The sequence below is a fragment of the Pygocentrus nattereri genome, chromosome 1, assembly GCF_015220715.1.
Source record: "Pygocentrus nattereri isolate fPygNat1 chromosome 1, fPygNat1.pri, whole genome shotgun sequence".
Classification (NCBI taxonomy): domain Eukaryota; kingdom Metazoa; phylum Chordata; class Actinopteri; order Characiformes; family Serrasalmidae; genus Pygocentrus; species Pygocentrus nattereri.
This window is the reverse complement of record NC_051211.1, coordinates 17536659-17563204: the sequence shown is the minus strand read 5'-3', so window position 1 is coordinate 17563204 and position 26546 is coordinate 17536659.

Sequence of the window (26546 nt, the reverse complement as noted above, 5' to 3'; positions counted from 1 at the left end):
GCGGAGTTTCTGAAAGGAGGGGATCATGCTCTCCTTCAGAATGTCACAGTACATGTTGGAATTCATTTTTCCATCAATGAACCACAGCTCCCAAGTGCCGGCAGCACTCATGCAGCCCTACCATGCTTGACTGTAGGCAAGAGACTGTTGTCTTGGTACTCCTCACCAGGGTGCCACCACACATGCTGGATACCATCTGAGCCAAACAAGTTTATCTTGGTCTCATCAGACCACAAGACATGGTTGCAGTAATCCATGTTCTTGGACTGCTTGTCTTCAGCGAACTGTTTGCAGGCCTTCTTGTGCATCAACTTCAGAAGAGTCTTCCTTCTGGGATGATGGCCGTGCAGACCAAGTTGATGCATTGTGCGGCGTATGGTGTGAGCACGACCCTGGCAAGGCCTATCCGAGTGGAACCTATCCTGAAAAAAACGCTGTATGACCTTGGCCACTGTGCTATAGCTCTGTTTCGGGCTGTTAGCAATCTTCTTATAGCATAGGCCATCTTCATGGAGAGCAACATTTCTATTTCTCACATCCTCAGAGATTTAAATGCTTTTAATTGTATTTGTTATTATATTTTTTAATTGCATGTAGTTTAAACAAGGGTTACAGATATAACTAAACATACATTAACTGAATGAATGATACAGAGTTCTGTGTTTTGCATTGCACTTTGCATGTAGGTAAGACAGCATTCACACAAAAAATATGTAAAATAATTAAAATGTTAAAATAATTTTGTCTTTTTGTCTCACTTTATGTGTTTGCCTAATGTAGTGTCTGTTAATTTCTTTTAAATATTGTGTTTTTTTTTCTTTTTTCTTTTTCTTTCTCATCTCTTTGTGGCTTGTCTTGTCATAACGTACCTGTCTATTTCTTGTATTATATATCTGTTGCTATAAAAAAAGTATGTAAAATAAACAAGATATCAAATCATAAACAATATATCATAACTGCATTTTCACAGTGCAGAAATACGTACAACGCTTGCTTTTGCTATATTAAAGGTTCATTGGCTAATATGCTAAGATTAAGATGCTGCAATACAAATTCTTTTCAAATGGAATTCTAGACTGTAAAGTACATCAGACAAGTATTTTGGCTATTTTCATAAATGCATTCATACACTTTCCCCTTTTTGGAAAGTATTTTGGCATGCTTTTTTTTCATATGGGAAGAGAGAGGAAGAGAGAGAGGAGCATGTAAGCAAGCTCATGCCATCCACTCCTCTTAATGACCTCATCCCTCTTTCTCCTGCAACACACCAATCACTTCACACCTCCTTCACTTCTCTTTTGACTTTCTTTATGTCTCTCTTTCCCTCCCCTATTCACTCTCTCTCTTTCTCCTCATTTATCCTTTTCTGTTCCTCTTCGTCCCTGCCTCACCCATTGTCTCTTCATCTTCCTTCTCTCTTTCTCTCTCTCTCTCTCTCTCTCTCTCTCTAAATATCTCTTATTCTGCACATTCAGACAGTGAAATATTGATGCAGTTGGTTGGCTCATCACTGAATGGATTAACCTCTGTTTGTGTGTGTGTGTGTGTGTATGTGTGTGTGTGTGTGTGTGTGTGTGTGTGTGTGTGTGTGTGTGTGTGTGTGGGTGAGTGAGTGGGTGTGGGGGGTGGGGGGGTACTTAACCTTGCTGTATCCAGTAAACCACATGAAGACAGAACATTCTAGAGAAACACTGTCCACACCGTCACCAGGAGATGAAACCTGGCTTGATGCAAGTAAATAATATTAATAATAATAAACTACAGTTACAGTCTGTAGTCCATCTGTTGTTCCACAAGAGTTTACCCAGTTACTAAGTTTATAGCCCTGATTCATCACTGGCAAGTCTCTGACCACAGGACCCCTGTTTACCAGATTTTGGGTGGTTGACCATTCTCTACACAGCAGTGAGTTTAACATGGTACAGTATCTCACAAAAATGAGTACACCTCTCACATTTCTGCAAATATTTTATTATATCTTTTCATGGGACAAAACTATAGAAATGAAACTTCTATATAAACTTCGATATAACTTAAGTCAGTGTGCAGCTTGTATAGCAGTTTAGATTTACTGTCCTCTGAAAATAACTCAACACACAGCCATTAATGTCTAAAAAGCAACACAAGTGAGTCCACCTCATAGTGAACATGTCTAAATTGTGCCCAATTGTGTCGTTGTCCCTCTCTGGTGTCTTGTGACTCGTTAGAGTTACAAGGTTCCAGATATGAATGGGGAGCAGGGCTGTTAATTTTGGTGTTTCGGGTACATTCACTCATACTGGCCACTGGATATTCAACATGGGACCTCATGGCAAAGAACTCTCTGAGGATGTGAGAAATTTAATTGTTCCTCTCCACAAAGACGCCTAAGTTATAAGAAGATTGCTAACATCCCGAAACTTAGTTAGAGCACAGTGGCCAAGGTCATTCAGCAGGTTTCCAGGACAGGTTCCACTCGGAACAGGCCTCACCAGGGTCGACCAAAGAAGTTGAGTCCACATGTTCAGCATCATATCCAGAGGTTGGCTTCAAAAAATAGACATATGAGTGCTGCCAGCATTGCTGCAGAGGTTGAAGAAGAGGAAGGTCAGCATGTCAGTGCTCAGACCATACGCCACATAATGCATCAACTCAGTCTGCATGGCCGTCGTCCGAGAAGGAAGCCTCTTCTGAAGCTGATGCACAAGAAAGCCCGCAAACAGTTTGCTGAAGACAAGCAGTCCAGGAACATGGATTACTGGAAACATGTCCTGTGATCTGAAGAGTTCAAGATAAACTTGTTTGGCTCAGATGGTGTCCAACTATAATAAATGACATAATAAAATATTTGCAGAAATGTGAGGGGTGTACTTTTTGTGAGATACTGTAGCAGGAAAGGTAGTGTGTGTAGCATTAGTATGAGTGTATCAGACACAGCTGTACTGCTGGGGTTTTTCAACACATCAGTGTCACTGATATCCAGGCAAGCGTGACTCATAAAAAGCTAGAGGATTATCACAATATGTGCATCAACACATGGAATATAGTGTCTAACTCCATACCAGCAACCTGGAGCTACAGAATATAGAGTTCTAATAAAGTAAAGTGAAGGTGTCAAACAGGACATAACTTTTCATATTTCCATTTAGAAGGACAAACTTTTAAAAACACTAAAAAAACCTTCTAATGGCTCATCTGTTTGCCTGAATCAGTAAAATATTCAGACTGAGGCCAAAATAATTTATTAAAATCAGTGAAATATTCATCTCGAAAGGCAAACCACATCTCAAAAATCACACAGAAGACTGAAAACCTATTTTTTAGGGTAGAAAGTGTGTGTGGTCACTGCAATCTCACCATAAAATCATACATATTTTCAGATTATCAGCTGCAGGCAAAAATAGCATTATCACAATTACAATTTCAGTAAATTGTTTGAATACTGTTGTCCAAGTCATGAATTTCACTCCTCTGTTAACCTTTTACAAGATTTTAGACGGTGTCTGTGGGAATTTTTTATCTTTGTCCAGAAGAGTATTTCCACGAGAGGACCTGGCTCACAGTCTCTATTCAGTTCATCCCAAAGGTTTCTGATGGTGTCACTAGACTCACTCAGCTGTGCCTTTATGGACCTTGATTTGTGCATTGGGACTCAGTAATGCTAGAACAGAAAAGGATCTTCCCGAAGCTGTTTGCACAAAGCTGGAAGCATAGATCTGAATCTGAAATGTCTTGGTCTGCTGAAGCATTAGGACTTCCCTTCACTGAAACTAAGGGGCATAAGTCATCCACTGAAAAACAGCCCCATATCATTATCCCTCTTCTACCAAACTTTACAGTTAGCACAATGCAATCAGGCAGGTAATGTCTTCCTGGCATTCGCCAAACCCAGACTTATCCATCAGGCTGCCAGATAGAGAAGTCTGATTCATCACTCCATAGAATGCATCCTATGACAGTGCCATGTATAAAGTCACTGAGTTCATCGGTATGACTGATTTGATTGCCAGTGTTTGCCTAAAGAGACTGTAAGGCTATGTGCTTAATTTGATCCATTAATGGACCAGCAATGGGTGCGGCTGAAACACCTGAACTCAATCATTAGGAGGGGTCACTAAACATCTGCTCATACTGTACATACTTACATACTGTAAATAGATTTGAAATGTGGCAAAGTATGAGAATGTCAGTCTAATCTGACCTTTTTTCTATGAGTTTTTTTTTATGAAAGATCGATTTTAGCATTATGTACTGCATTGCTCATATGGGTGTGGCGTCTTCTTCAAGGAGAGAGAGAAAGAGGCAGAGAGACAGAAAGAGAAAAAGAATAGGAGACAGTGGGAGAGTGGGACGAAGAGGAAGAGAGAGAGAGAGAGACAGAGTGAGAGAAAGTCACAGATAGAGACAGATAGAGAGAGTGAGAGAGAGAGAAAAATAAAAAGGACAAAGCAAGAGAGAGAAAGAGAGGGAAAATGAAAGAGAGATAGAAAGAGACAGAGAGAAAGGGAGGAATGAGGAAGGGAGGGAGAAAGAGAGGGTGAATGTGAGAGAGAGAAAAGAGAGGGACAACAAGAGAGAGAGAGAGAGAGAGAGAGAAAGATAGAGAGAGAAAGTGAGCACGAACAAGATGGAGAATGAGATGGAAAATGAGAGAGGGAGAAAGAGACAGAATGAGAAAGATCGGGAGAGAAAGAGAAGAGGAAAAATGAGAATGGAAGTGGGACAGGGAAACAGACAGCATGTGAGTGAGGGAATAAGGAAGAGGCAGGATGGAAAGAGAGAGACAGAAATAAAGGGAGAACAAGTGTGTGTGTGAGAGAGAGAGATGGAGAGAGAGGGAGATATACAGAGAAATGGAGGGAGAATGAGAGAGAGAGGGAGAGAGTTATGGAAAGAGAGAAAAGGGCAGTTTGGAAAAGAAAGATAGACAGACAGAGAAATAGAGGGAGAACGAGTAAGAGGGAGAGGGAGAACGAGTGTGAGAAAGAGAGGGAGAGGGATGGTTTAGACATGTGGTTTATTAAGCTGTATGATTGTGTGACTGTAACGCGTCCCAGATCTTTTCTCTGCTGCATAATTTAACTGCAGAAACACTGAGACGAGTGTGTCACAGTATAGACTAAACACTGCCTGCTGATGTCACTGCCATCATAACACCCAGCAGCGCAACACTCACTTTGTACTGCCAGTCAAACGTATTCATTTCTCTTCTCCTCCATTTGATCTACTTTCTTCTCTCCATGCATTGGCAGAATTGACGTGAAAACACAATGTTTCCATTTTTAAACTCTCTCAGTTTGACTGGAGCTAATTTAATGGTGCCGCGTGCTCAAACTGAGTATTGCACTTCAGTGTGAGTGCTGCATTCATCTTTAAGCGTGACACCTGTGTTAGGAGGATATGTTAAAAATAAGATAGACAGCAGGTGAGAAAATGTTTGTGCTTACATATAATGGAAGATTATAACTGCCAATTCAAATTCTGTCACACAGCTGATAGTAAATAACCATATTGATAACTGAATAATAAAACTCATTTAAAAAGCTGATTTTGAGGAAACATTCCAAGCTTGCTTTGGTAGATATCAGAGTTTTAGCACTCAGCATGGATCCAAGAGGAAAGAAGATCAATAGAAAATGTGTCTGCCTCATGTTAATCATATTTTTTTTCAAAGTAATAAGCCATAGAATGAACTCCCATCTTGCATTTTTAAGTCCCTGAGGCTCCAGATTAATGTCTGAAAATATATCTGAATGTTTTTGAACGTCTGTACATGCAAAAAGAGAAAGAAGTTCATTTTTGGTCAAACATTGGCCAAATTCAAGATCTCAACATTCTGCTACCATTTGCAATTCAAATGATGACATATCTGAATAGCCTGTGCTTTCCTGAACAGAACAACATAAAAGTAAGTCCCATCTCAGTGTGAGACACAGTAACAAAGAGATACAGAGATAGAGAGAGTGAGAGAGAAAAAGAAAGACAAAGGACAAAGCGAGAGAGAGAAAGAGGGAGAATGAAAGAGAGATGGAAATTGCATGAGGGCAGAATAAGGAAGAGAGGGAGAAAGAGAGGGCGAATGTGAGAGAGAGAAAAGAGAGGGACAACAAGAGAGAGAAAGTAAGCGCAAACAAGAAAGAATGAGTTGGAAATGAGAGAGACTGAATGAGAAAGATAGGGAGAAAGAAAGGGCAAATGAGAGAGAAAGAAAGGGTGAAGAATGGAAAATAAAATGAAGAGAGATGGGGGGGGAGAATGGGAGCAGGACAGGAAAAGAGACAGCATAAGAGAATAATAGCAGCAGTTCTGCAACTTGAATGTTTGAAATTTTTTATATATTCATTCGCAAAACTTTGAATACACCCAGTTTTGTTGACCAAAAACTAAAATATAATGTAATCTAGCTTTAGTATAGGCCTCATTTTATGTTTTCTTTTTTCATCTAATTTGTTTAATTCACAAGCAGTAATTGTGCATTAAACATGTGGAAGTGTGTTCTCTGTAGAGGACGTGTTAACTGATTTTCATTTAAAAATAAAATGAAATTTAAAAATTTGGGCTGGATTCATACTTTACCAAAAGTATTCAGTCACCCATCCAAATCATTGAATTCAGGTGTTCCAATCACTTCCATGGCCACAGGTGTATAAAACCAAGCACATAGGCCTGCAGACTGCTTCTACAAACATTTGTGAAAGAATGGGTCACTCTCAGGAGCTCCAGCGTGGTACCATGATAAGATGCCACCTGTGCAAATCCAGTTGTGAAATTTTCTCACTACTACCACTATAGTCTACTGTCAGTAGTAACAAAGTGGAAGAGGTTGGGAACGACAGCAACTCAGCCACGAAGTGGTAGGCCACGTAAAATGACAGAGCAGGGTCGGCGGATGCTGAGGAGCATAGTGCACAGAGGTTGCCAACTTTCTGCAGAGACATCACTACAGACCTCCAAACTTCATGTGGCCTTCAGCTTAGCTCAAGAACAGCATAGAGAGCTTCATGGAATGGGTTTCCATGGCTGAGCAGCTGCATCCAAGCCTTACATCACCAAGCGCAATGCAAAGCATTGAATGCAGTGGTGTAAAGTGCCGCCCATGGACTCTAGAGCAGTGAAGATGTGTTCTCCGGAGTGATAAATCATGCTTCCCTGTCTGGCAATCTGATGGATGACTCTGGGTTTGGTGATTGCCAGCAGAATGGTACTTGTCTGACTGCATTGTGTCAAGTGTAAAGTTTGGTGGAGGGGGGATTATGGTGTGGGGTTGTTTTTCAGGAGTTGTGCTCGGCCCCTTAGTTTCAGTGAAAGGAACGCTTAATGCCTCAGCAGACCAAGAGATTTTGGACAATTTCATGCCCAACTTTGTGGGAACAGTTTGGTAACGGCCCCTTCCTGTTCCAACATGACTGTGCACCAGTGCACAAAGCAAGGTCCATAAAGAGATGGATGAGCGAGTTTGGTGTGGAAGAACTTGACTGACCTGCACAGAGTCCTGACCTCAACCTGATAGAACACCTTTGGGATGAATTAGAGTGGAGACTGCGAGCCAGGCCTACTCATCCAACATCAGTGTCTGACCTCACAAACGCGTTTCTGGAAGAATGGTCAAAAATTCCCATAAACACACTCCTAACCCTTGTGCAAAGCCTTCCCAGGAGAGTTATAGCTGCAAATGGTGGGCCGCCATCATATTAAACCCTATAGGTTAAGAATGGGATGTCACTCAATTTCATATGCATGTGAAGGCAGATGACCAAATACTTTTGGAAATATAGTGTATATTTCTGTATTGTATGTATATATAAACAATAATAAAAAAGTTAAAACATTAATAAAAAGTTAAAACTAGCTTTCTTCTTTACACATCAAAATTAATGTGCCATGAGCTTTGAGAAATCACTTTATATAACACATTATAGAAGAAGAGTGCATTAAAATGCTCAAATGGCGGCTTTTTGGCTCTGCATTAAAGAGATAATTGCCAATGACCTCAGTCATGTTAGTCCTGTGTGAAAAAGGCTTAAGAAGCTTGAATTGTGGGCTGCAGGATTTGGAGCCACTGTGGCTCTATGGATGAAATGTCGCTATTGTGATGAAGGTCACAGCTGCTGCGTCAGCACTGTGTGGTGTGTCAGAAAGTTCATCTGCAAGATGACAATACGTCCAGGACCGGTACACATACTGAATCTCAGAAAAGGTTTGCTGACCAGGGTCAGAGTCACCCGGTGTTTATGGAGTCAGAAAAACGAAGGCCAGGTCAGCAGTCCTGCTATAAGGGGCTTCACTCTTCTGTTTGGAGAATACACACAGGAAGGGCATGACTTACATTTTATGGAGAAATATCAAGTATCAACTGCTGAAACTGCAACCATTTGCCGGATATACCAGTATAAATTGTTGAAAGTGTGTGTGTGTGTGTGTGTGTGTGTGTGTGTGTGTTTGTGTGTGTGTGTGTGTGTGTGTTTGTGTGTGTGTGTGTGTGTGTGTGTGTGTATTAATTTGCTTGAATATATGTTGGTGTTATGAGCTATAAAATATGAAACTAAATGTCATGTTTTGAGTCTTTGCGATGTGAGTGAAAGTCAAGTCTTGAGTCTCTGAGGTGCAAGTCCAGATTGACTCTCATGTCTCTGAGGTGTGAGACCTAGTCAAATATTTACATCTAGATCAACTATTGAGTCTCTGAGCTGTGAGTACAAGTCGAGCAACTGAGGTGCAAGACCAGATCGCATCTCGCGTCTCTGAGGTGCGACTTCAAGTTGAGTCTCAAGTCTCTGGGATGCAATGTTGATTTCTGCCTACAGGCCAACTTGGAACATTTGGGCACCTGTGTTTGGGCATCTGGCTGAGGTCACTGAGGTCAGGGATCAATTACTCAATTAGCCATCACATTGCCATGGTAACTGGCTGACCTCAGGGGGTGTGTAGTTGACCTAGAATGAGTCAAAGTACCATTTCAGACTCAGTGAATCCAAAACTAATCACCAAACAAACATGGTAGTGAGGGTTAATCAGTCACACCATTCTGCTGCTAGTGGGGTGTAAAGCAGCAGCAGCATCTAACATTCTCCCTTCTGGATAAGTCCATATTGACCTGTCCACCCCTGTTCAACAACAGGATATAACAAACAAACACAACTACTCTAACAGCACACAAAATCTACAACAATAATTGTTTTTTTTTGGTCCAAACTTGAGTGTTGTGCATCTCAAGAGCTACCCTCCAAGCTCCTCATGGTAGCATGAACCGTGGTGTACACCACAATATGTAATAACATTTTAAGACCAGTGTTAATCATTATTAAATGGTCATTTATTATTTTCATATACTATGATGTATGGGCCTCTTGGCCAATCACAATAGTCTCCAAATATTCTTTCCTCCATCAAGAAAAGGAAAAAATCCATTAAAACTCCTCAGAACAAACCTGCAGTGAGAGTGGTGGTGGCAGCAAATTTTTGTTGCTAACACTGTTAGAAATAAAGGTACTGCACAGGTTCATCTTTTGTTCATCATTGTACAAACAATGTAAATGTTCCCTCAAAGGTACAACAGTAGTTTTAAGGTCCAATTTTGCTCCTTAAATTTTTCCCAGGTGAAAATTATATATTTGTAGCTTTGCACAACCTAATGTTTATAACAGAACAAGAAAATAAAAAGCCTTAATCATTTTGTAATAGTAATGGTGAAACTATAATAGTAACAGAGTTTAAAATGTCAAAAGGTCTCAATTGGAGCAGAGCATTTGCAGTTGTACTAAGGTGTATATACCAAAGACATTGTAAACTGGAAGGTAATGTATGTTACAACACAATGGCACTCGTTAATCATCACTAATTACTCACTGTCACACCTTAATAGGGGAAGACAATAGTATTCACCAAGTGTAACATTGACACCAGAGAACTAGAGCTAACCACAGCAGTAACAGGCAGTGACATACTACAGTGACACCATATGACTGCAGTTAATAGTTTGTGATGATATTGGTAACTTCATAATACAAAACATTAATGATCTGTTACGTCAGTGCAGGACTGTAAAAGCGTCCTGGGGCGGCTGTGTTTACACCAACTGTACACGCATTGTCAAACTGCCAGAGAGCAAAGAAAAGAAAGAGAACAGTAGCGTGTGTGTGCTGGGGTGGGGGGTTGTGGAATCCAAGGTGCCTCTTTTGTTTAATTAGCAGAGCCAAATTAATTAGCGGCAGAGGCTTGAATTAATTATGGAGGGAGAAAGCATCTGCGTGTGAGTATGCAAAAGCATCATAGCATCTCAGCACTTTCCCTACAGATCCCCTCTCTGCTTTAGTACTCCTGCCTTTCATCTCTCTCGCCCTCTCCCTCTCTCTCTCTCCCTCTCTCTTTGTTCATTCTCTATAACTGTTGTTTCTCCCTGCACTCTTTGCCCCTCCATGTTTTATCTTTCTCATCTTTTATCTCTCTTTCTTTTTATTATTGTTATTACACTCTTCCTGTACTGTTCTATTTTTCTTTTTACTCTGTCTGTTCTGAGTATATATGCACCTTCTCTCTTCCTCTGTCACTAACGCCCCCACATTTTTTTTATTTCAGTAAAAGAAAACAGTAAAAGAAGAAACCCCTTAAAATCTCAGGCTTCTTCCATATTATGATTGATTTCTCTGTAACTAGAGGGATTTTCGTGCAAACTGGTTGAGCTATTCTTAGGTACTAGGAGTGTGTAATAACACTTTTAAAGGGTTAACCAGTAGACCACAAAGTCTTTTTTCTTGTACATCGTTCTGAAGATGATGTGACGTGCTACTCATTACGCATTTTTCCTTTATCAAGAACCAGGTTTTCCAGTTTGTCCAAGCTTTGAAGCAACTTTTCTGATATTTAAGCCTTTTTTTCATCCAAGTTCTTAGGCGCATTTTCAAAACTCACATAAAAGAGGTGGAGGGAAAAGCTTTTAATGTTGTTTCGCTCTACGCTCGGCTTCCCTGTTTTATCTTTCCTATCTCTATCTCTATCTTTCTTTGCTGTTCCTGCATGTTCCTTTACCCTGTCTATTCTTACTAGCACAGTTCTTTCTCTCTTTCTCTCTCTCTACCACTATCATCTCGCTCTCTCATTACAGTAAAAATAGCGCTCGTTCAGAAACATGGCTCTATTTGCAGTCTGTTGCTTGTTTCCCTCCTGCCGAGTGCTGCTCTGAAGCATTGGCCTTGGGCTTCCTTCTGTATGTGTGCATCTTTGTGTGTGTGTGTGTGTGTGTGTGTGTGTGTACGTGTGTGTGTGTGTGTGTGCGTGTGTGTGTGTGTGTGCCTCATTTATTTTAGTGTTACTTTTATTGGAGCCATTTGGCTTAAATGGCTCATCTGGGCTCTGGGGATCCAGTATCTTTGTGTACATGTGTGTGTGTGTGTGTGTGTGTGTCTTTGTCCTGGTGAATGTCATCAGAAAACTGAATATCATCACAGCACTGTCACCAGTGTCTTTATCTCTTCAGGGTTTGATACACTAAAGCAGTTTAGTTATGATGGAGTGCTTTGTCTCTGCTTTGGAGAGAAATCTTGAGGATTGCTCCAAGAACACATTTACACCTGGTTCTTTTGTGTTGATATCTGGAACCAAGACAATATTTTAATGCATTTACATTTGATATTCAGTGTCTCCAGCTACTCAGAGTGAAATCTAATTGTTACAGTGGTGCTTGAAAGTTTGTGAACCCTTTAGTATTTTCTATATTTTGGCATAAATTTGACATAAAACATCATCTGATTTTCACAAGTGTTAATAGTGGATAAAGAGAAACAAATGAAACAAAAATATTAGACTTGGCCTTTTATTTATTGAGGAAATGATCCAGTTTTTCATATCTGTGAGTGGCAAAAATATGTGAACCTTAATATTAGCAGATAATTTGAAGGCGAAATTAGTGTCAGGTGTTTTCAATCATTAGGATGGTCTTCAGGTGTGAGTGACCACTTTATTGCTTTATTTTTTATTGCTTTTAGTGCTTTATTTAAGGCACAGAGATATATCACAGTCTGACCTTCAAAACACATGTTTGTGGAAGTGTATCATGGCACGAACAGAGGAGATTTCTGAAGACCTTAGAAGAAGAGTTATTAATGCTCATCAGGCTAGGAAGTGTCACAAAATTACCACTAAGGAGTTTGGACCCCACAGTCAGACAGATTGTGTACAAATGGAGGATATTCAAGACCACTGTTACGCTCCCCAGGAGTGGTCATCCAAAAAAAAGATCACACCATGAGCAAGGTGTGTAATAGACCACAAGGTCACAGGGTGACTTCTAAGAAACTAAAGGCCTGTCTTCCAGTGGCTAATGTTCATGAGTGCAACATCAGGAGTAGACTAAACAACAATAGTATGCATGGCAGGGTTGTAAGGAGGAAGCCGCCATTCTCCAAAAAGAACATTGCTGCCCATCTGCAGTTTGACAAAGATCACATGGACAAGCCAGAAGGCTACTGGAACACTGTTTTGTGGATGGATGAGACCAAAATAGATCTTTATGGTTTAAATGAGAAGTCTTATTTTTGGAGAAAGTAAAATACTGCATTCCAGCAAAAAAAAAACTTTATCCCCTCTGTGAAACATGGTGGTGGTAGTATCTAGGTTTAGGCCTGTTTTGCTGCATCTCAGCCAGGATAGTTTGCATTCATTGATGGAACAATGAACTCTGAATTATACTAGCAAATTCTAAAGGAAAATGTCTGTCAATGAGCTGAAATTCAAGAGAACATGGATCATGCAGCAAGACAACGAACCTTTCTTCCAAAGAATAGTTAATGTTTTGGAATGGCAAGTCAAAGTCCTGACCTTAATCCTATAGAAATGTGGAAAAACCTGAAGCAAGCTGTTCATGGGAGGAAACTTACCAACATAACAGAGTTGAAGCTGTTTTGTACAGAGGGGCTAAAACTCCACCAAGCTGATGTGCAGGACTAATCAGCAGTTACCAGAAACATTTAGTTGCTGTCCGAGAGGGTCACACCAGGTACTGAAAGCAAAGGTTCACATACTTTTGCCATTCACCGATATGAAATGCTGGCTCATTTTCCTCAATAAATAAATGGCCAAGTTTAATATGTTTGTCTCATTTGTTTAATTTAGTTCTCTTCATTTACTATTATTACTTCTGTGAAAATCTGATATAGAAAACATTAAAGGGTTCACAAACTTGTGTGACTTGAGTGAGCACTCGTTGTCACTGTATTATCACCAATCAAAATCCTGACATTCCCCGAATCATTCCTGAACATGTGAGGTTGTCATACTATATTTTCTTAACTTAGCTCTTCAAACACTGCTTAATATCCATTGCTATCTGGTATTCCTTCAGTCAAGGTTAACATCCCTGACAAACTAGAGGATGATGCTTTCTATCCATTTCTAAAGTAAAAAAAAAAATCTCAAATATTCTTACTAAATGTTATTAACTGTTTGTACATGTCATGTCATGAAGTCCCTATATAAGTAGTTCTTCATAACTTTACATGCAATGTAGGTTCATGCCATTTCTCACATATGTGCAATTATTAAATCCTTCTGGGATTCACAGACATCCCTGTCCTGAGTGTTATTTATTGTATTGGAAAACTTCACTGGAATAAACTTGTAGGCCGCCATTCCGGTGATGTGTTCTATCTGACGGAAAATGTGCAATTGAAAATAACCATCTGTTAAAAACACATAAACACATGCCCGAACACACACACACACACACACACGCACACACAAGCATAGAAGCATATATAAACTGGTTGTGTAACTCTCTGCATGTGTGTGTTCGATCAGCAGAGAGAGACAGATGGGGGTTTTTGAGTGTGTATTCATGCATAAAGCCTGAACCATGTGCACTTTACACGCTTGACCATCAACTGACTAGTTCTACTGACCACACTGCAGGAATCTCTCACACTCTTTCTCTCTCCCTCTCCCTCTCTCTCTCTCGCTGTGTGTTTCTGTCACACAGTCTCTCACTGTTCAATCTTTTGTATAAATTTATCTTGTAAGAGAATGTAATAGCTTATAACATATATTCCTTAATATAACTCTCATGCACCAGTAAATTTAGGTCCATAAACAATCTTATTATGCTTCCTCATACTATTGAATAGAAAATATTATATATTTTAAATCCCAATAAACACTAAAGTACATTAGAATAGGATATATCACAAACAACCTCAATAAAATGTTCCTATACACTATGATATGAGATACAACTGTATAAATATCCCCAGAAAATGATCCTATACAGTAGAATAAGAGATTAGCCTGTGAACAACTATAATAAATACTCCTATACACAAGAATATCAGATATTAGCCCATAAATAAACCTCAACAAACACACCTATACTCTAGAACATGAGCTATTAGTCCATAAAAAAGCTCATTAACACTCCTTTACACTAGAATAGGAGATATTAGTCCATAAACAACCAAAACAAACAATCTTATTCTCATATTCTTATACAATATGAGATAATAGTCCATAAAAAAAACTCAATAAACACTCCTATACTCTAAAATAAGAGAAATTTGTACATAAACAATGTCAAAAAATACTCCTAAATACTAGGAAATATTAGTCCATGAAAAACATCAACAAACACTCATATACTCTAGACTACTCCATAAATAAACTCGTTAACACCCCTGTACTCTAGAATATGAGATACTAGTACATAAGCAACCTGAATAAACATTCCTATATTCTACAGTAGGAGATAGCAGGCCATAAAAACCTCAATAAACACTCCTAAATACTATGAGATATTAGTCCATGGAAAAAATCAATAAACACTGATATACTCTAGAAAATGAGATATGAGTCCATAAACAACCTTAATAAATGCTTATATGCACTTAGAGATGCTGCTTTTGATCGTATACACGAAAAATGAGATATCCGTCCTTAAACAACCTTAATAAATGCACATATACACTAGAATTTTAAGATATCACTCTATAAACAACCTCAATAAATGTTTCTAGATACTAGAATAGGAGAATTTGTTCACTGATAACTCCAATAAATACCATATACACCAGAACATGAGATATTAATCCATAAATAACTTAAAGAAGCACTGCTATACTCAAGAACATGAGATTTTAGTTTTCTCTGCCTCACTAGCACCTAATCACAGTTTTCCCGAATACTTCATTGGTTTCTGAGTGATATCAACAGATGACCAGCAGTTTAGCTTGCTGCCACTACCCAGCGCTACCTACAGGTCAGATACATTATGTGGCTAACTATATATCAGCTATACTCTGACAAACTCATTTGCATAACTCATTGTGCAAAGCCGGGTGGGGAAATCTGAAAGGCCAGATTATCGCCCAGTTTGGTATGTTTCCAGGTCAAGCACATCTGATTCCACTAATAGGTAAATTTCTAGGTTCGGTTGGTGTGCTAAAGCTAGAAAATTACCAAATTGTGATGGACTCTGGCCCTTAGTTTGAAAGTCCTGAATGCAGTTAGATGCATCTTCAGTCTCTTCCACTTTGGACTCATGGATGAGTTTCTAGTTATATGTAATAAGAAGTATTAGTGTTATTTGCTATTTTGTTGAGTCATGTCTTCAGTAATTTGTGACTCGAGGCCAAGTCATATTTGATTCCACATCTCTGTAAACGAACTACATTGACCTTCTGCTTGCTAATTAGCCCAGGATCTATTCTTTCACAGATAAAAACTGTATTTCTCTTACTCAATGTGGAGTTTCATTCCACAGGCAGGACAGCCAATCTGATTTCAGAGTTATCAGAGTTAAACCCCCAGTGCTCAAACATAGCTGAAAAACAGAAAGATGTATCAGAAATGCAGAAGGAAAGAAATAGAGATGGAGAGATACTGGAGTAAATCCTGGGTGATCTAATTAGGCAAGCTTGACTGGCCATGTGTGCCTGGCAAACTTTTATTCAGCTGCACAATGAAGCCATGCCTATATATCATACACAGATAAGGTCGAGCACTCAACATGAAACATTGCTGCAATACTGAGCGAGAGAGAGACTTTCTAATATACCTCCCTCTCACTCTGTCTCCACTGTGATATAAAGGTTTTCGACTAATTTAAGAGTTTTAATGGATTACATGGGCAGTAAAACCTAACATATATCAGTAGATTTTCTCTGTCAGCAGTTAACATCATCAGGAACAGGCAATTACTTTTACAACATGAGGACATAGATCTCTACTGGCCAACAGTTTCTTCTTTATGCTCTTAGGAAGTTTCTCTTTTGAGTTTTGATTTTTCTTACTGGTTCTTTATTCTTTTAGAGAGTATCTCTTTTGAGTTCCACTCAGTGGTTCTTCATACTTGTCACAATTAGCCCCTCCCAGTCCTGTCCATGTGTTTGTGTTGTGTTTTGATTTTCCATGTGCAGTTGTTTTGGTTTAGCCCCCTCGTTTCATGACTTTGCCCCTGGTTGTCTCCACCTGTTTTCCACCTGTCCCTCGTTTTCCCTGAGTATTTAAGCCCTGTGTTTGCCCCTTGTGTTCGCTGGTCTTTGTGTTTGAATCTCTGTCTGGATTATTGGTGTTATCTGCTGTGGTGTTTGTATTGTTGAATTCTGGTGTCTGTCATGTCTGCCCCATGATCTCTCTGTATTGGCTACTTGAACCTGGACTGTTATGACTATGACCCTGGATTTGCCCATGATAAATCTCGCTTATCTCAGCACATGCGTCCGTCTCCTCACTCCCCATCACAATACTCTTATGAAGTTTCTCTATTCAAGTCTTGGTTCTTCTCAGTGGTTTTTCATGCTCTTATGATTTGAGTGCTTTTTGAAAAAAATATATGTCCATTTTAAATTTAATAGCAACAACACATTCCAAAAAAAGTTGGGACAGGGGCAACAAAAGGCTGGTAAAGCTTTGTAATGCTAAAAAAAACAGTACAGTAAAGGAGACCGTACAGTAATATGACTGGGTATAAAAAAGCATCCTAGAGAGACTGAGTCTTTCAGAAGTAAACATGGGGAGGGGTTAACTACTCTGTGAAAGACTGCACGATCAAATAGTCCAACAATTCAACAATAACATTTCTCAACATAAAATACCAAAGAACTTCTGCTTTTCATCATCTAGGGTACATAATAACATTAAAAGATTCAAAGAATATGGAGAAAACTCTGTATGCAAGGGACAAGGCTGAAAACCAGCCCATCAGGCAGCACTCCATTAAAACAATCTCTAGGTATCAATGGGGACTTTTTGTTTCCAGCTGTATCTGAACTCAGGACCAGCTTTCTCTCTAACGTATTGGTAACTAGCAAAGATACTTTCTCTAGATAGACAATGCACATTTTGTAAGTCACTCTGGATAAGAGCGTCTGCTAAATGCTGTAAATGTAAATGTAAAAAACAGACAAGATTCTGTAGAGGAAATCACTGCATGGGCTCAGAAACACTTCTGCAAACCACTGTCTGAGAAAACAGTTTATCACTGCATCCACAAATGCATCTAAACCACAAAAAAGAAACCATATATAAACAAGATCCAGAAATGCTGCCACCTTCTCTGGGCCTGAGCTCATTTAAAAAGGACTGAGGTGAAGTGGAAAAGCGTCCCGTGGTCTGATGAATCAACATTTGAAGTTATTTTTGGAAATCTTGAACACTGTGTTCTCCAGGCTAAAGACCTCTCAGCGTATTATCAGTGCACAGTTCAAAAGCTAGTATTCATAATGGTATAGCGGTGCATTAGTGCACATGACATAGGTGACATGCACATCTGAATGCACCATAATAATTTGCATTTCAGCAAGACAATGCAAAGCTACATTCTACATGTAATCCAACAATTTACAGTGTGTGTTTGGGAGTAAACCCTTGTAAATGTCCTCATCCTAATACGTATTCAGTAGCTATACACAAACCAATGGATGATAATTAATAGTATGCAATGATGAGAGTGAGGAACAGTATCAGAAATTGAATACCCACTCTGTGTATTTTAGACTGAGATTTCTTATCCAGTGTAAATTGGTCAGAAACGTTAGAGACATCCATGTAAAATATCATTTGATTAATAAATTCTTAACAGAGTATCAGTAGCACATCAACAACACATCAGTGAAGTAGCAGTAGTGAAGCATCTGAACGCACTGAAGTAAATATCTTGTTGTGTTTATACATTACAAACATTAAATGCATATATTGCTAATATGTTACTTCCATTGCACAAAACATGACCTTATCCAACACCTAACCTTCACCCTGGCCTAATACTATCCCTAACCTTAAACTCAACCCAAAATCTAATCCCGACCCTCTTATGTTTTTGACATGCTTCGGAGAGTCTGTTGAGTATGTGTTTCATCACCTAACATACTTATGTAAAAGTAATCTCTGTATAGTGCTATACAGTTATGTGTTAACTGTATGTGTCGAGTGTAAAGAGGGGCTTCACTAGTGCTCACAGTGCTTACTGCACAAATGAGACTGAACTCCACTGATAGTTCCTGTACACTGTTATCACTAAATGTGTTGTATGTGACTAGGTGTGTTTTTGGTAATGAATGTTTGTTTTTACTTGTGTCTAGGTTATTCTTTTCAAGTTTATGGGCTTCAGCTTAAAGTGTGTGCTGTGTTCCTTTTGTGTGTGTGTGTGTGTGTGTGTGTGTGTGTGTGTGTGTGTGTGTGTGTGTGTGTGTGTGTGTGTGTGTGTGTGTGTGTGTGTGTGCATGCATGTTTTTGTGTGTTGTGTTGAGGGTGAGTGTGATATAAATTGCTTTGATGAGTTTCAGCTCTTGCGTTCAGGGACTGTCTGCCTGCATTTGTGTGTGTCAGCAATGCATGTGTGTGGATGTGTGTTTGTGTGTGTGTGTGTGTGTGTGTGTGTGTGTGTGTGTGTGTGTGTGTGTGTGTGTGTGTGTGTGTGTGTGTGAGTGTGTGCTCCTCTGCATAGGAGAGTTCCTAGATTAGCATTGATTTTGTTCTTGTCAATATTGTGGCCATTTGTTTGGTCAGTGCTTTGTGTGTGTGTGTGTGTGTGTGTGTGTGTGCTTATGTGTGTGAACTATGGCCAATGTCGGGGGTACCGTGGTACAAAGCACAGTAAAGTAATTACTTTTTCCTGTAATGAAGTACTGTAACATACTGCTGTTTAAATTCCTATAATCACATTTGTTTCTGATATAATTACAGTTTTGGGAGTTTGAGGGTTTGTTAATGCTTTGTTCTTTGTTAAATAGAGTCCAAATTAGGCAGTTCTATATTGTTAACTCACTATGCAAAAAGCTTTATTCATATTACCTTTATTAGTACATAATTGATAATCATTAATAATTGTAGAATCTGTTGTAATAATAATTGTAATGCACAATAATTAATTGTAATGTATATTACATACATTCATGATAGGGTCAGGTGATTTCTAGAGTTTGTTGATTTAGATAATAAGAGTTTAATAAGTCCCTAATACTTCAAGGTGTGTTCCATATTCTAAAGAAGAATGAATTAGAATTAAAATGTAATTAGTTTTCACTAAAGGCCTAAAAAGTCCTACAGAGGTTTTAAATAAGTCAGTTTGTATCACAAATTCAGTACCTGTTCATGATATTTTGATTGTAAAAAAACACTGAAAACTCTTCCATACAAAAGTTGAATTTATCTGTATTTGGTTGCTAAAATGGGTGGAAAATGAAACCTCATTAAACAATCCTACATGCAAAAATATGAGAGAATACTCCATGAAAACCTTAATAAATGCTCATATAAAAATTTGTCCAAAAATAACCTCAATAAACAATCCTATACACTAGAATATGAGATATTAGTCCATAAAAACCTTATAAAACACTTAATAAACGCAAAGAGATTTCGTGTTGAATGTAACAGTACAAATACTCCAAAATTACTTCGATAAAACTTCTTTACATTAACTTACACTGAAAGTAAGGAAGGTTTTTGCATTTTCCTTTAATCTTATGATTTGGGAGATACATGATTTTCTTTGGGCAGGGCATTATGAAATATTAGCCCATAAACAGCCTCAGTCAATACTCATATACTCCAGAATGTACATTATCAGCCCATAAACAATAAAGACTCATATACCCTAGAATACCCTATGATATATCAGTCCATAAACAGCCTTAATGAAGACTTTTAAACACTAGAATATATCAGTTCCTAAACATAATATCAGATCTTAAAGTGTGACTTGTGTTTTGAATAACAACCTGATGTATCTACAAAACTTTCTAAAACCTTTCACAAAACGATTTGCCATCTGCTGGCAGGAATCATTACTACAGGCTGTTCCATGGCAGAATTCCAAATATCAGTCAAGCACATTTTTCTCTGAAATGTTTAATGGCTGATGCAGGCAAGCAGAATGAATCAGTGTAGCTCTTGTCTTGCTGTTTGCATTTTGTTTGTTGTTTATTATTGGTGCTTTTGCCACAGGAACAATCAGAACGAGGAGTGCTGCAATAGCAGAATTTGTTTCTGTGACTTCAAAAGCACACAGCAACATTTGCATGCATGCCTGTGTGTGTGCATGTGTCTATACTTGGCACACACATACACACACAAACACACCTACACACACACACACACACACACATAGACACACACACACCATGGTGCTGATGTATTTATTGGACATCAGTGCACAGGCACATCACACATGAACATCTCAAGCTAGCACACCCCCCCCCCCACACACACACACACACACACACATACATACATACACACATACAGTCTGAATGCTCTCACACATAGTAAATGTAATAATAATAATAATAATAATAATAATAATAATAATAATGTATATAGCACTACATACTGTATATAGCTACAAAATCTTGGAATGCTTTACACAGGAGACAAAGTATTCATATTTAAAAGCACCTGTCAAGCTTGCATCCTTAAAACACTGAAATGCAATTCCACAGTTTGGCAGATACATAGGAAAAAGATCTTCCACCACCTGAGCTGTGAGTGGTACTAGGGGTTTGCTGTAAGTCTAAGTCTGCTAGGTGAAGTGGTCTGGATGGGTTTTAATGCTTCAATAGATCAGTAAGACCAGAGATAGGCCATTAAAAGATTAGCAAATCATAAGCTGGACACTGTTGACAGTTTGTGTAATTTAACTTAATTATCGACTAAATGTGAAGAACTACAGTGGAACTGATTAAAAAGTAGATTACTAGATTTTCAGTACTAGTATTTATAGTACTTAAATAACCAGACATGGATTTTTTCCACTGTTCCACTGTCAATGATCTTTGTTCTCAGAGGATTTCAACTGTCACAATTAATCTGATATAGGCCTAAAATCTGTGTTGTTGCTAAAAGGTTAAGTATTGCTTGTATATGTACATGGCTCTAATATCACTGGTTTCTCTTCCTCTGTTATATATAATATATATAATGTGTTAAGCGATTGTCTTATACTGCTGTGAGAGCATAGGAGGTAGAGTGGCTATGCAAAGAGACTCTTGGAAAGTTCTACATTTGCAGTAGGATTACAATTATTAAATATAAGTTGATGTTAGCTTAAAGATGTGCACGTGTTACTTGTGCCATTCTGTGTTGAGCTGTGGGGTAGTTGGTTCAGTGTTAGTGTATACCATCAGGTAAAAGTGTGTGGCTACAAATGACCTACCTGCTATCTCAGCCGTTTCAGCAGGGCTGAGCAGCGGTTCTCCCTTGCTGCCTGTTCAATCAAACAGCATTCGCCTAATGTGCAGTGTAGCCTGCATCACACTGGTGTCAGAAGTGTGACAGCACACCTCCAGCAGACTGGAAAAGAATGGCCACTCTCTATTTTACTTCCATTGTTTCTATTTCCTGACAATAGACCCCCTTGCTGACAAGGAAAAAAATACTAGTGTGCAAAGGTTTTAAGGTAATTATGAATTAATCAGAACAGAGCTGCAGCCCAGTTGGATCCTGCTCCAGTGTATCTGTTAGCTTATATCTTTTTTTCTCTGATTCAGCTTACAGTAATAACTTCAGTTTTTAATCAGATTTTAAATATTGGATAGGATTTAAACTTTTGTCTCATCAAGTAGCCGGAGAATCAGTTTAAGTAGATTTTATAAACCTATTACAACCAAAGTATTGCTCAATTTCAATGGGTATTGATGCTGATTATTTGTTTGGCCACAGATATTAATTGCCTGCTTGGCAGTGGAATATTGGTGCTGATTGGTTGTTTGGCAGTGGATATTGATTGGCTTTTTGCAGTACATATTGATGTAGATTTCTGTTTGACAGTGGATATTGACGCTGGTTGTCTGATTGGCAGTAGATATTAATGCTAATTGGTTGCTTGGCAGTGAATATTGATGTTAATTGGCTGAGTCTCAGTGGACTGGAATGCTGATTGGCTGTTTTTCTGTGGGTACTGAAGCTGACTGGCAGGTTCTCTGTGGATATTGATGCTGATTGAATCTTTTACATATTGATGCTGAATCTCAATGAGAACTGATGCTTGACTGGCTATTAGCCAGGGAAAAACTGATACTGTGTTTGTACTAGTGTATTAGTGTATCTTCAAGTGTCCCACCTGTGGGTTTTCAGGTGATGTAATTAAATATAAAAGCAGCTTCTGATCATTCCTGTGTATGTATAGTGTGCGGGTGAATCAAAGTGAAACTGCACACTGTGTGATATCAGAGCTGAGCGTGTTCTCTCTGTTACAGAGCAGAGATGCTGGGGCGGATGCAGATAGAGAGCGATGGAGAGATGAGTAGACGAATAGATAGAGAGTTCCCCTGTGGTTTGGGAGGAGTCAGTGTTCATAGAGCTGATGACACATCCAATCTGCTCTCTGTCCCACCTTATATACACTGGCCTTCATCATAGTGTGTGTGTGTGTGTGAGATGGTGCAAAGTTGGATGTATCTGCAGTGCAGCACTACCCACAATGCCCCATACGCAGACACAAAACACACACGCACACGCACACACACACGTTCAGAGTGGCATCATTAATACTGTTTACTTCTATAACATAAAAAGCATGTTTCTTGATCACGAATTAAAGGACTGAGTAGCAATAAATTTATTTAACTTATAAAATATTTAAGGTTAGACTTTAAGGGAAAATTTTTTACATTTAACATAGTGTCACTGTACTGTGCTAAGAGTAGTGCACTTATCTGGTCAATGGTGGTCATTTGGTCATTGGTGGTCAGTGGTGGTCTTTCTGTAGATGTATGGGTAGAACCCTGATAAATTGTGCATCAACAGATGGTCTGCTGACCCTGGAGTTGGGGAGCCCTATTTTGTCCATGACTATCACCAACATAGGAGTTATTATATGATGTTCTCAGCACTGATGTCATAAAATGTGATTAAAAGTAATAATCGTTCTATTCCTGGCTTAATTTAGTCAACTGATTTACTTAGTTTGCTGTTTTTTGTGTTCCTTGTTGGTCAGTTTTGGATTCTTTTATGACAGTGATGAAAGTCACACTAAAATGAACTGTTTTCAACTGCCATCAACCTGATATCAAGAACCCTTCCTGGCCTTTTTAACTGTATGTGTAGACTGTGGAAACAATGCACTTTATTCTAAATTGTCTGTGCACTTCCTACTACTGCCAAGTGCTCAATGATATCCAATCAGATTTGAAAACTTTCTTCTCTAACTGATGTCAACCCCCTGCCTGGCTATGTAATGTAAGTAATCTATTTAACTATTGCTGAATTTATGGCGTTCATTAACGATAATGATCTATAAACTGTATTAGCTAGCTAGGTCCAAATGTGTGTCTGTAGGTACATTTAACATCAGTTGCCTAAACATCATATTTAAGCAAGGCTGTCGAATTTAGTAAAAACCTTATTACATTGAAAGAGTTCTATTTAGCTTCCATAGCTGAAAACAATATTACAAAATAACAAAAAAACAGATAATAATCTAGTCTTCTTAAATGCCATGGCACAAAAAAAGACTTATTTATTTTAGCTAATTAGTTTAGCTATTTTTTATGCTAAATGTTACTGAAACTTCAGGAAGGATTTTATATGTACTTACATGTTTGTGAAAACAGGTAGACGGATATGAATATGTGTCACCTACTATAATAAACACAAACTATGTGGGGAGTTTGTCATAAAACAGTTTAACCCCTTAAATGGCCAAAGTTTTATTACATGCTTTTATAACCTTAGAAAAGCTCAGCCAGTTTGAAGGCCCTGTAGTTACTGAATAATAAACCTTATTATTTATTAAGCCTGAGACTTTAAAGGGTTAAAGGTGTTTTTATCAGTGTGTGTTATCATATAATTAAATTGATTTCTAAAAGACTCTTAGTAACAATTTCCATTTCCATCAAATTTCAACTTCCAGCACTGAAGCTCAAGCTCTGTTTGCCATTCACACAAACCCAAGGTGGCAGAGCAAAATTTACTCTCACTGAGATGATAGGTGTTTCTGATAAAATGGTATATGAGTGTGTGTTTGTCAACGCAGTTGTTCTGCATGATGTGGAGTCTTTCGCCCCACTGACCTCAAAACACTTTTACTGCCTCACTGTCCACCCTATGGTGATAATCTGCCTCATTTCCACCCTGCATACTTGCTGACACACCTCTCTACGTGTCTTTCTCTCTCGCTCTGAGATTTGTTGACATGACATTTTACAGGAAAAAAGCAAAATGTCAGCAAAAAAGACAGTGACATATATGGTGATAAGAAGTCAACTTCAAGATAACCAACCAGAGCTGAACATAAATAGGTTAATTATATATGTTACATAACATACTGCTACAAATTCCCTATCTAATTCTACACATTTCAGCCTGCCTGCTCTCTCTCTCTCTCTCTCTCTCTCTCTCTCTCTCTCTCGCTCTCTCTCTCTCGCTCTCTCTCTCTCTCTCTCGCTCTCTCGCTCTCTTGCTCTCGCTCTCTCGCTCTCTCGCTCTCTCTCTCTCTCTCTCTCTCTAATGGATCTGTTACTCTGTTTAAAATGTTCTTACTCAGCAGATACTGGAGCTCCAGGGCTTTCAGTCCAAACCCACCTGAGGGCATGAAAGAGAAATGAGTGTGAGGTTGTGTGTGTACATGGGTGTAGTGAGTATGTTTGTGTGTGAGTGAGAGAGAGAGAGACAGAGAGAGAGAATATTCTGAGAGAAAGAGGGGAGAGAGAGAATTCTGAGAGAAAGAGAGAGGGGGACACAGAGAGAGAGAGAGTTCTGAGAGAAAGAGAGAGGGGGGAGAGTATTATGAGAGATAGAAAGTGAGAGAGAGCGAGAGAGAGCGAAAGAGAGAGAGAGAGAGAGAGAGAGAGAGCGAGAGAGAGAGAGAGAGAGAGAGAGAGAGAGAGAGAGAGAGAGAAAGTGTGAGCAGTCAGCGATTAAGAAGTGCCAGATCATGTTAAACAGAACCATCAAAATTTCAACATTTCATTTTAACACATATAGTCATGTGTAGATGTCATGTAGATTTTCTGACTGAAAAAGTTAACAAATCCTCTACAAGAAACTAAAACTTGTTTATTACTCCTAATTTTATTGCACACACAGAAGTGTGTTGTATGGGGAGAATTAACAAAACATGCAGTATGATCAAGAGGTGCCCAAACTGTATATCTGATGCATTTCAAAAGTTTAGAGATAGCTACATTACATTTTGGCATATATAATTTCTTTGCTGTGGCTTTATTTTAAGGTAAAATAGCTAAATAAATACAATATAAGCCAAATAAATAAATAGTATAAAACATTTTGGCTGCCACTGATCAAATTACATGTTTTGTTGATTTTCTAAAGGAAAGTAAGTTAACACATCCTCTACAGCAAACACACTTATATACATTTTAACACACAACTACTGTTTATTTGCTAAATTATGGCCTTATTTACGCTGCAATCGAAATTGGATTTCTTTCTCAGAACAGATTTTTAGACTTATTGTTCGGTTTTCAAGTTACAAGAGAACTGTAAGTAATCAGCAGAATCCAGATGTGTGTGGATAAAACAGAAAAGACTGGTTTTATTGTCGTAAGGCTTCAGTGTATTCAAATAACAGGCATGGGTCAAAATCAGGAGGCAGAAGTACAAAACCAATTCCAATGAAGTTTATGTAAAGCATAAATAAAAACAGAATATGATGATTTGCAAATCCTTTTCAACCTATATTCAATTGAATACACTACAAAGACAAGATATTTAATGTTCAAAAGGATAATTTTTGTTGTTTTTTGCAAATATTCACTCATTTTGAATTTGATGCCTGTACATGTTCCAAAGAAGTTGGGACAGGGGCATGTGTACCACTGTGTTACATCACCTTTCCTTTTAACAACACTCAACAAGCATTTGGGAACTGAGGACACTAATTGTTGAAGCTTTCTAGGTGGATTTTTTTCCCATTCGTGCTTGACGTACAACTTCAGTTGCTCAACAGTCCGGGGTCTCCGCGGTTCATAATGCACCACACATTTTCAATGGGAGACAGGTCTGGACTGCAGGCAGGCCACGCTGTTTTAACACATGCAGAATGTGGCTTGGCATTGTCTTGCTGAAATAAGCAGGGACGTCCCTGAAAAAGACGTTGCTTGGATGGCAGCATATGTTGCGCCAAA